This window comes from Eucyclogobius newberryi, unplaced genomic scaffold (genome assembly GCF_026437365.1).
Source record: "Eucyclogobius newberryi isolate DKJ021-1_F unplaced genomic scaffold, fEucNew1.0.hap1 SCAF_2, whole genome shotgun sequence".
Classification (NCBI taxonomy): domain Eukaryota; kingdom Metazoa; phylum Chordata; class Actinopteri; order Gobiiformes; family Gobiidae; genus Eucyclogobius; species Eucyclogobius newberryi.
The window spans coordinates 7,249,116-7,262,199 of NW_027315834.1; the positions used below are offsets into that span (position 1 = coordinate 7,249,116).

Below are 13,084 nucleotides of genomic sequence, written 5' to 3' on the forward strand. Positions count from 1 at the left end.
TCCCACTCCAGACTCATGGGAATCTCCTTCCTTGTCCACAGGGAATTCTGGTCTCTGAATGGAGCCGTGGGTTCAAATCCCACTCCTGACAAAACAATTTAGTAGGGAATTGCCTTTGGAAAGGAAGCCATTCTTACACACTAAATAACAAGCACATATGTGTGACAATGGACTGAAAACTTGTCGTATTGTCTTAAGATTTCAAATGAAGTATTACTCCCAATGATGAATTGTGATGTGATGGCCAATCTACTAAGTAGATGCTGTACTGTCAAAGTATTGAGTACGTTCAGAATGAAATATAGGCATATTGTCCCCGTATCATATGTCTTATACAGTAATTGTGACTACTCACTGAGAAATTAAACTGAGAAATGAACTTAACAGACTAAAAACTGTAATGTTTTTGGATTTCTCAATACAGCAGCCTGGCTAGCTCAGTCGGTAGAGCATGAGACTCTTAATCTCAGGCTCGTGGGTTCGAGCCCCACGTTGGGCGCAATTGATAATAAGATTTATGGATTGATTGCCATTAAAACCCGTGAAATCTTTATCATAAGTTTACTTCTGCAGGAACCCATAGAAGAACAATCAAACCCTCTGTGACCATAACATTTCAACTATTTCACAGATTTATCATTACCTGTTAAAGTCATCAACTATTTCACTAATTTATCATTACCTGTTAAAGTCATCTCTTGATATTTATTTTACATAAATGAAAAGACTTCAGCTCGTGTAAGGTTGCCAAAGGATTTACTTTGTACTAATTTTTGGAACGTTATCTTCGAGATAAGGGCGCTCAATGTCAGCATCGCTGAAATGTCCAAGGTGCCAGGGTCAAGGTAAACTCCTACTTAAGCGCAAGCAAATTTTGTCTACAAGTGGAGGAATGGGTTCTAATCCCACTCCTGACATTCAGTTTGTCCTATCTTTGAACACATTGCAAGGATGTGAATAGCCTTGTTGGCTCCTGCCTCACTGAAGGTTCAACATCCATTCACTACACAGCTTTCTTGGATGCACTACTGCTGTTACTGTTGTCGACTCTGACATCTCAATTGCAATAGACTTTAAAAAGAGGCTTGATGAGGACCTTTAAAGGACGCAGTAGATTGATGTGACAACAACCACATCAAACTCCTTTAAAAAAAAAAACAGTAGTTTGATGTGTTTTTTACCAAAGTATAGATACGGCCATTCATCCCACTCCAGACTCATGGGAATCTCTTTCCTTGCCACAGGGAATTCTGGTCTCTGAATGGAGCCGTGGGTTCAAATCCCACTCCTGACAAAACAATTTAGTAGGGAATTGCCTTTGGAAAGGAAGCCATTCTTACACACTAAATAGCAAGCACATATGTGTGACAATGGACTGAAAACTTGTCGTATTGTCTTAAGATTTCAAATGAAGTATTACTCCCAATGATGAATTGTGATGTGATGGCCAATCTACTAAGTAGATGCTGTACTGTCAAAGTATTGAGTACGTTCAGAATGAAATATAGGCATATTGTCCCCGTATCATATGTCTTATACAGTAATTGTGACTACTCACTGAGAAATTAAACTGAGAAATGAACTTAACAGACTAAAAACTGTAATGTTTTTGGTTTTCTTAGGACAGCAGCCCGGCTAGCTCAGTCGGTAGAGCATGAGACTCTTAATCTCAGGGTCGTGGGTTCGAGCCCCACGTTGAGCGTAGTTGACAAGAAGATTTATGGCTTGATTGCCATTAAAACCCGTGAAATCTTTATCATAAGTTTACTTCTGCAGGAACCCATAGAAGAACAATTAAACCCTCTGTGACCATAACATTTCAACTATTTCACAGATTTATCATTACCTGTTAAAGTCATCTCTTGATATTTATTTTACATAAATGGAAAGACTTCAGCTCGTGTAAGGTTGCCAAAGGATTTACTTTGTACTAATTTTTGGAACGTTATCTTCGAGATAAGGGCGCTCAATGTCAGCATCGCTGAAATGTCCAAGGTGACAGGGTCAAGGTAAACTCAAGCAAGCAAATTTTGTCTACAAGTGGAGGAATGGGTTCTAATCCCACTCCTGACATTCATCTTTGAACACATTGCAAGGATGTGAATAGCCTTGTTGGCTCCTGCCTCACTGAAGGTTCAACATCCATTCACTACACAGCTTTCTTGGATGCACTACTGCTGTTACTGTTGTCGACTCTGACATCTCAATTGCAATAGACTTTAAAAAGAGGCTTGATGAGGACCTTTAAAGGACGCAGTAGATTGATGTGACAACAACCACATCAAACTCCTTTAAAAAAAAAACAGTAGTTTGATGTGTTTTTTACCAAAGTATAGATACGGCCATTCATCCCACTCCAGACTCATGGGAATCTCCTTCCTTGCCACAGGGAATTCTGGTCTCTGAATGGAGCCGTGGGTTCAAATCCCACTCCTGACAAAACAATTTAGTAGGGAATTGCCTTTGGAAAGGAAGCCATTCTTACACACTAAATAACAAGCACATATGTGTGACAATGGACTGAAAACTTGTCGTATTGGCTTAAGATTTCAAATGAAGTATTACTCCCAATGATGAATTGTGACATGATGGCCAATCTACTAAGTAGATGCTGTACTGTCAAAGTATTGAGTACGTTCAGAATGAAATATAGGCATATTGTCCCCGTATCATATGTCTTATACAGTAATTGTGACTACTCACTGAGAAATTAAACTGAGAAATGAACTGAACAGACTAAGAAGTGTGTAGTTTTCTTTATGACCTTTTCTTGAGCCCGTCTAGCTCTGTCAGTAGAGCATGAGACTCTTAATTTTAGTGTTGTGGGTTCGAGCCCCAGGTTGGGTGGAGTTGTCTTTAAGTTTTATGGACTGCTTGCCATCATAACCCGGTAAATCTTTATCATAAGTTTTCTTCTGCTGGAACCGATAGAAGAACAATTAAACCCTCTGTGACCATGAGACTTCAACTATTTCACTAATTTATCATTACCTATTAAAGTCATCTCTTGATATTTATTTGACATAACTGGAAAGACTTCAGCTCGTGTAAGGTTGCCAAAGGATTTACTTTGTACTGATTTTTGGAACGTTATCTTAGAGATAAGATAAGATAATCCTTTATTTTCCACACATGGGGAAATTTCATTGATACAACACAGGTAGATACAGAGGAAAAGGACAGATAACAGATTATAGGAAGTTTAAAAAACACTCTTAATAGAAGATTTCTTATAAACAAAAACTCCTATAGACAAAACCTCCCATTTCCCAAAAAGGGATGCAGGGGAAAAAATTAGGATGTCCGCCGGGATAACGTGACGATCTCCGGGTAAGACGATGGTTTCCCCCTCAGTTTCATGAGTTCCTCCTTTGTATAAACGCGCACCGGCGCCGTTCCGTACGGCGGCGGTGGCCGGGGGGCGCGGTGGGGCCGGGGGGACGACGACACGACGAAAACACTCAATAATCCAGCCGAACAAAGTCGAAACAAGTTGAATTAAAGCGATTCCAGCGCGTGTCCCGATCGTACAACTAAAGTAGAAAACAAATTACAAAATACAAAAGATAAAGCACAATAAGTGTGAAAAAAGTGTGAAAAAAGAGCGAATCGTTGCACCGAGCTGCCAACTGGACCGGCGCCTTTGTTAAAGTTATCTCTTTATATTTATTACACATGGGAATTCTGGTCTCTGAATGGAGCCGTGGGTTCAAATCCCACTCCTGACAAAACATTTTAGTAGGGAATTGCCTTTGGAAAGGAAGCCATTATTACACACTAAATTACAAGCACATATGTCATATCTTTGAGATAAGGGAGCTCAATGTCAAGATCGCTGAAAAGTCTAAGGTGCCAGGGTCAAGGCAAACTCCTACCGAGGCACAAGCAAATTTTGTCTACAAGTGGAGGAATGATCTAATCCCACTCCTGACAAACAGTTTGTCCTATCTTTGAACACATTGCAAGGATGTGAATATCCTTGTTGGCTCCTAGACTGAAACTTGTTGTATTGGCTTGAGATTTCAAATGAAGTATATTATGTTCCAATTCCATTATTGGCTTTATAGGTCAGGAGGAGGGTTTTAAATTTGACTCTAAACTTGATAGGTTCAGTGAGTGGACTCGAGCACCGGCGTAATGTACTCTCTTCTTTTAGTTCTTGTTATTGATCTTGCTTCTGCATTTTGAACCAGTTGAAAGCTTTTTATGGAGCATTTAGGACATGCTGCGAGCAGGGAGTTACAGTAGCGTAATCTAGATAATACAAATGCATGGATTCGTTTTTCACTATCGCTTTTAGGCAAGATCTTTCCGATTTTAGCTGTATTGCGCAGATGAAAATAGGCTGTTTTACAGGCTTGATTTATATGAGCTTTGAACTTTTTGTGCTGCTGTCTTTGTTAAAAAGGTCATTTTGGATGTGTTTTAGAGTCTGTATAGTCCAGATAACGATGATTAAAATAGTCAACAATTAATTCATCAGTTGATTAGGCATGATTATTGCTTATTACTTGTCCCACCTCCATTGCTTTGCTGAGGTATCATTCTGCTGAGGTCTAAGCGCCAAAGTGTATCCATCCAATAAAAATAGCAAAGCATTTATGAATTAATAACAAATCATATTAACTAACAAGGCCCTTCCTGCCCGTCTTCAATAGCAGTTTTATTTCCTGTCTCTTTATAGCTGCAGGTGATGTGAGTGTTTTCTTTTCATTTTTACAGGGGAAATGACATTCTGAATCCAAAACAGCTTTTCAGGAACGCAGCCCAGCCTTCTCTGTGCACTGAAAAACAACAATGAAAAAAGATATGGAAAGATTTAGTTAAACGCTGCCAGCTTCAAAAAGGCCTGAGTGAAACCAGATGAACTGATTCTGATACAAACAATTACTGCAACGCAGAGGTGTGGACTTGCCAGACTTGTCATAATTTGGACTTGAGTCAGACTTGAATCACTATTTTGATCACTTGAGACTTGATCAAATGGACTAGGACTTGGGACTTGACTTGGACTTGAATGCCAATGATCAGGGACTTGACTTGGACTTGAAGTAATTACAGTACAGTGGAGACTCGACTTAACTGCCAGTCGAATGCCTCAGACTTTAGTTTGAGACACACAAAACAAAGAATTGGGCCCATCTCTGCTATATTGTACATAAAACATGTACAGTTTTAGTTGTAGTACCTTTCTCAGTTTGACAGTAGAAGGGTGAGGTTTCAAGTCCCTAAATCTTGTCGATTGAGTTGTATTGTCTGCGCTCACGTGGTCATTTTATTCTGGAGAAAACTCAAATATATGTAGCAGTAACAGCTCAGCTCATTTCAATGACCTCTGATTAAGTAAATAACTTTGTCTTTTGTGACATGCTTTGATCTTGTCCAGTGCATCTGCCAAAAGAGATAGGGAAAGTCCCGTTGAGATGAACTCTCTGTTACTCTATTAGGAGGTGGAGAAATCTTTTTAAATGTGTATTATTATGAGATTATAATGTTGGCTATATGCCGGTAATGTAATTTACAAATGTATTTGTGTATTTATTTTTAAAGGAGAAAGTAGCAGTAGGTTTAAGTATTAAGTATTTTAAAAGGTAGTGGACATAGTGTTATACATCCCACATCATGTCTGAAGAAGACTACGATTCAGCAATCAAAACTGTCTAAGGAAATTAAAAACAAACAAACTAACAAAAAATATCATTTTATTAGTAATAAATTATCAGATGACCAAATAAACCTCTTTTGACTCCAGAGACTCGTATCCATTTACACAGGCTTGGGGCTGGCGTTCCCCAGGTGCTACATGACATACTCAAGTCTAAAAGAAGCTTTCTTCTGTTTTCTTGAAGTCCATGGAGACATTTAGTGGAAAAATGTAACACAAAGTTATGATTCCAGTTTCCTGTCAGTTTAAATACCCCTTCCTCCCTCACAAAGACTAAAACCCTTTGCTTTTCCACAGAGCTTATAAAAATGTTTTCTAAGAACCGCATGTCACTTATCAACTGTCAGCTCTTTTCTACTCAGCAGTATTTTTGGGAGCTGCACACTTCACTTACATCTGGCTTTACAGGAGTTGGGAGCCGGTTGGGGCCTGGGCCAACAGCCAAACACACAGCCAAGCACCATATGCAAAACATACAGTACATACAGCAGAGGGCCATTTCAGCCTATAATAAGTCATGTTTACAGCTTTGTCATTAATATATACGATGATCTGGGGAGGCCATTTGTGGATAAAGTCAGCGGGTAGCAGATTTAGAGTTACACTTGAAACACAACGCAAAGACATAAAATTGTATGTACGTTTCTGCAAATGGGTAGCATACAAGTGCAGGGATTGGGTTTATATTTGTCATATAGACGTTGGTAGTCATTTAAAATTATATATTTTTGGGTCAAATTATCCAAATTGGCCCAAGTTTGTTGGCTAACAGTTACTCTGGCGTCTAATATATCCGTATTGGCATCGGCCATAAATTAACCCATATCGATCGCTGTTACTCACATTTAATGAAACTGTTTACATGACATTCAATAATTTGATAACGCCAGAAATCAGATAAAGATATTATATATTTTTGTCTGCATGCAGCAAAGCCAGTGTAACTTATTTGTAATTCTCTATGCTCTATGCTTGTGGTCAGCAGTGGCTGAGTGGTTAGGGCGCTGGCCCATTCACTCAAAGGTTGCCGGTTTGAACCCACCTCAGCTCAGATCATGCTGTTGTGTCCTAAAGCAAGACACTTTACTCACATTGCGTTGCCAGAGATTGTTGGCACACATTGGTAACTTCACTACTGTACGTCTGCCCCAGGGCAGCTGTTGCAAGTGAATTGAAAGATTAATGTATAAAGTTGTATGTATGATGTGTTTGCGCTAATGTTTTCACAAGCCGAAAACGCTCAGCGCACTCATATAGACCCAATTAACCTTTATACACAAAAACATTGTAAATTCCGTAATGGAGGCAACTTTCTTTCAAATTCACTGCTGCAATGACCTTTACTGCAGTGGTTATTACTAACTAGGGATGGGATAAGTCTCAAAATAACATTGTTCAACACTGGTGTTTCAATCCCACTTTGAGGTGTTGGGTTTGATACTGTGTTGTAATTTTGGGAAGGGTATAGGAAAGGTTTTTCCAGCCATTCTTTCACAGATACAGGAAATGAACAGCTCCATAGAGACTTACTACAGCAATATTCTACGGGCTTTATCTTAAAGTTACATTATTTGTTCATTGACAGACCCAGGAATTATTAAATTATTTGGCTTTAGGATCATTAAATTAAGGTGTTGGTAATTCACATACAATAAGCGATAAAACACAGTCTTTATAGATATTATCTAAAATTTTTCTGGATGTTATCTAAAAATTGACTCGTCATCATCTACAAGTTTGCTTATTATCTAAAGGTTACTTAGAAAATAACCCATTCAGACAATAAAAGTATCTAAGTAAATCTAAATTAAATAGATAAATAAAAATGTGCAAAATAGAAAGGTCTGATGAAGCTGATGACCCCCCCACAGTACAGAAACAGCCCTGGTTGAAATCAATAATAAGCTCCTTTGCACAGCTGATTCTGGATATCCCATTATTCTTATTCTTCTAGACCTAACGGCAGCTTTTTATACAATCTCTCACTCCGTCCTCGTCAATTGCATATCTTTAACTAGTATCTCTGACACTGTCCTTTGCTGGTTCAAATCATACATCTATAACCACACACTATATGTTCAATAAAAAAAATAACAAATCCAACCTGTGCTCTGTCACCTCTGGTGTGACCCAAGGCTCTGTTCTGGGGCCACTCCTCTTCATCATCTACCTCCTACCACTTACCGGTAGTCAGATATTTCAAAAACATCCAGTTTTACTGCAATGCAGACAACGCCAAGCTCTCTACCAAACCCACTGCCACTTCACCCCCTTCCTCCCTCTGATTGCCTCCATAGTGTCAAATCATGGTTCACCCACAACTTCCTCCAAGTAAATATTGATAAAACTGAAATCCTTGGATCCAAAACACTCTCACCAAAGCAAAAAACTACCCACTTACGATTGACAACTCCACAGTCCATCCCTCCCCTCAGGTTAGGCGCCTAGGTGCCATCCTGGACAGCAGCCTCTTGTTCTGTGCCCATAACAACAACATTACAACACTGCCATCTTCATCCATGCTCTCGTCACATCCTGCATTAACTTTTCAAGTCTCTTCTCTTTGGCCATCCCCAAAAATCTCTTAACAAACTTCAATTACCGGTAGTTAATAACTTTGCCACTTACATCCTCTCTAGAAACCCCTTCAACAGAACACATCACCCCCATTCCCAGACCCCTCCACTGGCTCCCCGTCCATCTTCGCATCAACTTCAAACTACTCATACTTGCCTTTAAAGCCCTCCATAATCTCGCCCTACCTCTCAGGTCCCACCCGCTCACTGTCCTTGGCAGTTTTATTTATAAATTTAAACCGTAAAAGTATAGTTTTTTGCTAGTCTGCGGCCCAACCAAATCAAAATCATATTGAAATCGTGACACATGTATCAAGATGATATATGATCAAAAATCTAATCGTGACAAATTAGTATTTTCCCACCCCTCTAACACTAATACTAGTGCAATTATGTGCACATCAGTGAAGACTGATTTGTGAGTATGTGGAAAAGTGAACCCTTTTGCCCTGACCTCTCAGGTTGTCAGTTGTGTCTGGACTGTGTTAAATGAACTATTTATGGGCCGTATGTGTATAAGCTTCTCAGGAAAAAAAACATAATTCTCACCAGATGAAGTAAAATACATACGTCAGTCTGATCCAATGTAAATGAAATATATATGTAGACATTGTTGTTAGAAAATAATAAAATACGGAAGGTATTTATTTATCAACCTTTATTTAACCAGGTAAGAAAATCCATTGAGATCGATACCTCTTTTGCAATGAATGAATAGTCTCTTGTCTTTAGCTAGAGACTAAAGACTGGAGGAATCAGTCACTTTGGGCACATATGAGGTACCAATAGCACTCTAATAAGGTTAAAAGCTCTGAAAAGTTGATTTTGTATGATATAGGCCCTTTAAGGAAAGACACTGCAGGTGAATAGGAAACACTGTAAAACACTTTAGCAGAGAATTTGCTGATGAATATCATTATAAGATAAGATAAGATATTCCTTTATTGTCCCACATGGGGAAATTTCATTGGTGCAACGCAGGTAGATACAGAGGTAGATACAGAAGAACAGATCACTTATAGGAAGTCTGAAAAACACTTTCAGTAGAAGATCTCCTATAAATAAATAAAAACTCCCATAGACAAATAAATAAATAAATACCATTGCATGTGATCCCGACGGTAATTGCACATGAATATGTGTCACGACAGCACATAGACTGCACATGAATTTCACAGTAATTGCACATGAATTCCAACAGCAATTGCACATACGACAGAATTGCACATCAGTATTAGGTTAGGTCAGTATTGCGACGGGATAACGTGATGATCTCCGGGTAAGACGACTGTTCTCCGCAGTTTCATGAGTTCCTCCTTTGTATAAACGCGGTACGGCGCCGGCCGGGGGGCGGGGCCGGAGCCGGGGGCGGGGCCGGAGCCAAGACACATCGCCACGACACGACGAAAACACTCAATCCAGCCGAACAAAGTCAAAACAAGTTAATTTAAAGCGATTCCAGTGCGTGTCCTGATCGTTCGTGAAGTTCCTCTTTCATATAAACGTGTATATAAACGTGTACCGACGACACGCCGTACTTTAGCGCGGCCGGAGGGCGCGGGGGGGGGGGGGGGGGGAGGGGCTGGTGGGCTCGCTCGGAGCTAGCTCACGTCACAACACAACGAACGCAACGAAAAACGCTCAAATCCAGCCGAAAAAAGTCAAAAACAGTTGAATTAAAAAACTATTCCAGCGCGTGTCCCTATCGTACAGTAAAATAGAAAAAATATACTAACTATATTTACAAAATATAGGAGATAAAGCACAATAAGTGTGAGAAAGAAGAGAGCGTTTACACCGGGCTGCCAGCTGTACCAGCGCCTTATGACGTATTATAACACTGTAGCAGATATTTGAGTGCTGAATATAAGTATAACACTGTAGCAGAGTATTCACTGCTGAATATCAGTATAACACTGTAGCAAAGAGTGAATAGAGTCATGTGGTTGCATACAGTCTTGGGTGTGGTCCTGGTGACCTCATGCCTGTCCCTGCTGTCTCCTAAACTGCTCATGGGACAATTGTTTTGGCCCCAGTACAATGAGATCATGCTCCGAGTGGGACAAAGGTCTCTGTCTTTAATTGTGTGCAGCCATTACAAACTGCTCCTTAAAGGGATACTAACTTTTCTATCCAGGTCTTGTTTAGTATAGATTTTTCTCATAAAATAAAAACAAGCTGAAGTTAAAGAAGACATATTAATATGTTTATAGGGGGTATTTGTGTACTTCATGTTTTAGGGTGTAACACTTTTTTTCTGTCGTACAGTGTGACATGTCTGGAAAATACAAACATTATTAAAAAAATACAATTTTTGTTTTACTATTGAGTAAGAAGCGCTTAGAGAGACCTTTTAATTTAAGATATTTTAATATGAACAGCGTGACATCTTCTGTCACATTCACAACAAAATTGCTTTGTTAAATATTCTCATAAATTACTGTATATATCATAGCTTTAGTTTTACGTTTTTAATAAATGGGAATTCTAGTTTTTCTTAGCAAATAAAGCTGTCACACTGCAGGACATCAGACAGACAAATGTTTACTGTTTTTCAGAAAAGTCAAATTTGCTAAGACTATAATAATGATTTCTTCTGACATGTGTCTGAAATGCTAAAGCCCAGAGTTTGTCCTGATGCAGAAACGACTGATTTTTTTCCCTTTTAAATATGTGATTTTTAATGTCACACTACAGGACAAACTTTGAATTATAAAATGTAACTTCTTATATTTTTTTAAACGAAGTAGAAATAAAAGGTGAAATTTTAGAAAATACTTCTCTTAATGTCAACAACTTTATTAACTGTAAGTGACTCATCAGACATTTTTGAAGAAAGGTTAGTCAAAATAAAAATAAAAAAGTCTATTAACTTCCGGTAAAACAAAAAAAAAGCTAATTGTTTCAGGATGGACCTTATTGTGAAAAAGAATAGCCCACAGAACTATGGTTTGATGCATGGTTTTGATCAAAGCCCAGTATTGTCTTCTATGACGGATGAACTTTCACCAACTTATAACAGACCAGATATGATGATGCAATTTTAACAATAATAATTATTCTGCCCTCGCTAGACGCCTGTCTAGTTCGGCAGATAGAGAACAGTCTTGACTTGAAATGAAGACACTTTGTAATGGCTTTGGGCCATGTTTATTGGTCCATTGCTCCAAGTTCAATAATAGTTTTTGTAAAACTGTAACATAAAGAGACAAAAACAACAATCAGTCTCTTAATACAGAAAATAAAAGACAGCAAGTCACATAAACACACAAGTACTAAAGAATGCTTATGTGCTCAAAATTCACAACAGAGGTCCAAATAATCTAGCGATCTAATTAGCATATGAATACGTTTGAATTAATTTGAACTGTGACCAGAGAAACATAGAACAAGTCATAATGACATGACAATGACAAACTTACAAGCATATGCTCCCTTAAACTCAGAGGAAGATACTTTGTGCATTAAAACAGCACGAGCTGTAACTTATGCTTACTGGTGGCACAGAAAAACATGGCCACTGCCTAACATCCTCTACAAAAGCAATGTGCGGAAAACATGCGCCTTCTAGTGGACGGAGTTACACACAGTCTTATTGGGACAGCACACTCCCCGCCTGGTATAACATATTATACCACACTATTACACTTGACTACGCAGCAACAGAATCACATCTGAAATTGGTCTCAAATAAACTCTAGCAGTACCCTGTCTAGAAACTTTGACTTCAACTTTACGAACGTTATTATCTTGGCTGGGTAAGGTTTTGACTACAGGGGCGAGAGGCCAGTCCATCCTTTTGGCTTGTGAATCCTTAAGTAGTACAACATCTCCAACTTGTAGATTGTCTTTTTCAGTGTTCCATTTCCTTCGTGGCTGTAGTGTTGATAGATAGTAAATTTTCCATCGTTTCCAGAATGCATCTGCTAATCCCTGAACTCTTTTCCAGTGTTTGTTGGACAGGTCATGCATGTCAAAGTCCCCTGCAGGAGGGGCAAGAGAGTCCGTTTTTTGGGTTAAGAGCATAGAAGGGGAGAGGACAGCAGGAGATTCTGGGTCTGAAGATATTGGCACTAGTGGTCTGGAGTTCATAATAGCAGTGACTTCTGCCATTAGAGTGGTAAGCATTTCATGTGTTAAGGAAGTCATGCCTGTTTTGAGCAGAAGAGCATCTAGAATACGCCTTGCAATGCCAATCATCCTCTCCCACACTCCACCCATATGAGAAGAGTGGGGAGGGTTAAATGACCATGTGCACTTGTTGTCCTGCAAATACGTTTTTAGATTTGAATCATCCGAGTTGAGGTTGAGCTCTTTACATGCACCCATGAAGTTTGTTCCTCTGTCTGATCTGAGCATTTTGACCAGGTCCTCTTATTGCAGTGAAACGTCTGAGCGCATTAATAAAGCTTGCTGTTGTCATGGATTCGATTATTTCTATATGCACCGCTATAGTGCTGAGACAAGAGAACATGAGTGCCCATCTTTTACTTTCAGCATGACCAGTCAGGTCGGTCCATGGGCCGAAAACATCTAATCCTACGCGTGTAAAAGGCGGTTCGGGGGTCAGTCTGTCAGAAGGCAACTGGGACATTTGTTGTGTTTCTTGTTTGCCTCTTAACTTTTTACATGCGACACATTTGTGTATGACACTTGACACAAGTCTTTTACTTCCGATGAGCCATATTCCTGCTGATCTAACTGCACCTTCAGAAAAATGGCGCCCCTGTTGGGCAACTTGTTCGTGGTAATGTCTTATCAACAGAATGGCAACATGGCTCTTTGGAATGATGAGAGGGTTTTTTTCTTCAAAACTCAGTTCGGATGAGGATATGCGCCCACC

General features: G+C 39.3%; 1 protein-coding gene and 2 non-coding genes across 5 annotated transcripts in view; all 3 read left to right on the top strand.

Annotated features, from left to right (window-relative positions):
• LOC140367233 (ninjurin-2-like) overlaps window positions 1-13,084 on the top strand; it is a 208,302-nt gene that overhangs the window by 129,367 nt on the left and 65,851 nt on the right. The gene's annotated exons all lie outside the window — the stretch shown is intronic.
• trnak-cuu (transfer RNA lysine (anticodon CUU)) lies at window positions 427-499 on the top strand. Its single transcript has one exon. It is a non-coding gene; the product is annotated as a tRNA-Lys (tRNA).
• On the top strand, window positions 1,630-1,702 carry trnak-cuu (transfer RNA lysine (anticodon CUU)). Its single transcript has one exon. It is a non-coding gene; the product is annotated as a tRNA-Lys (tRNA).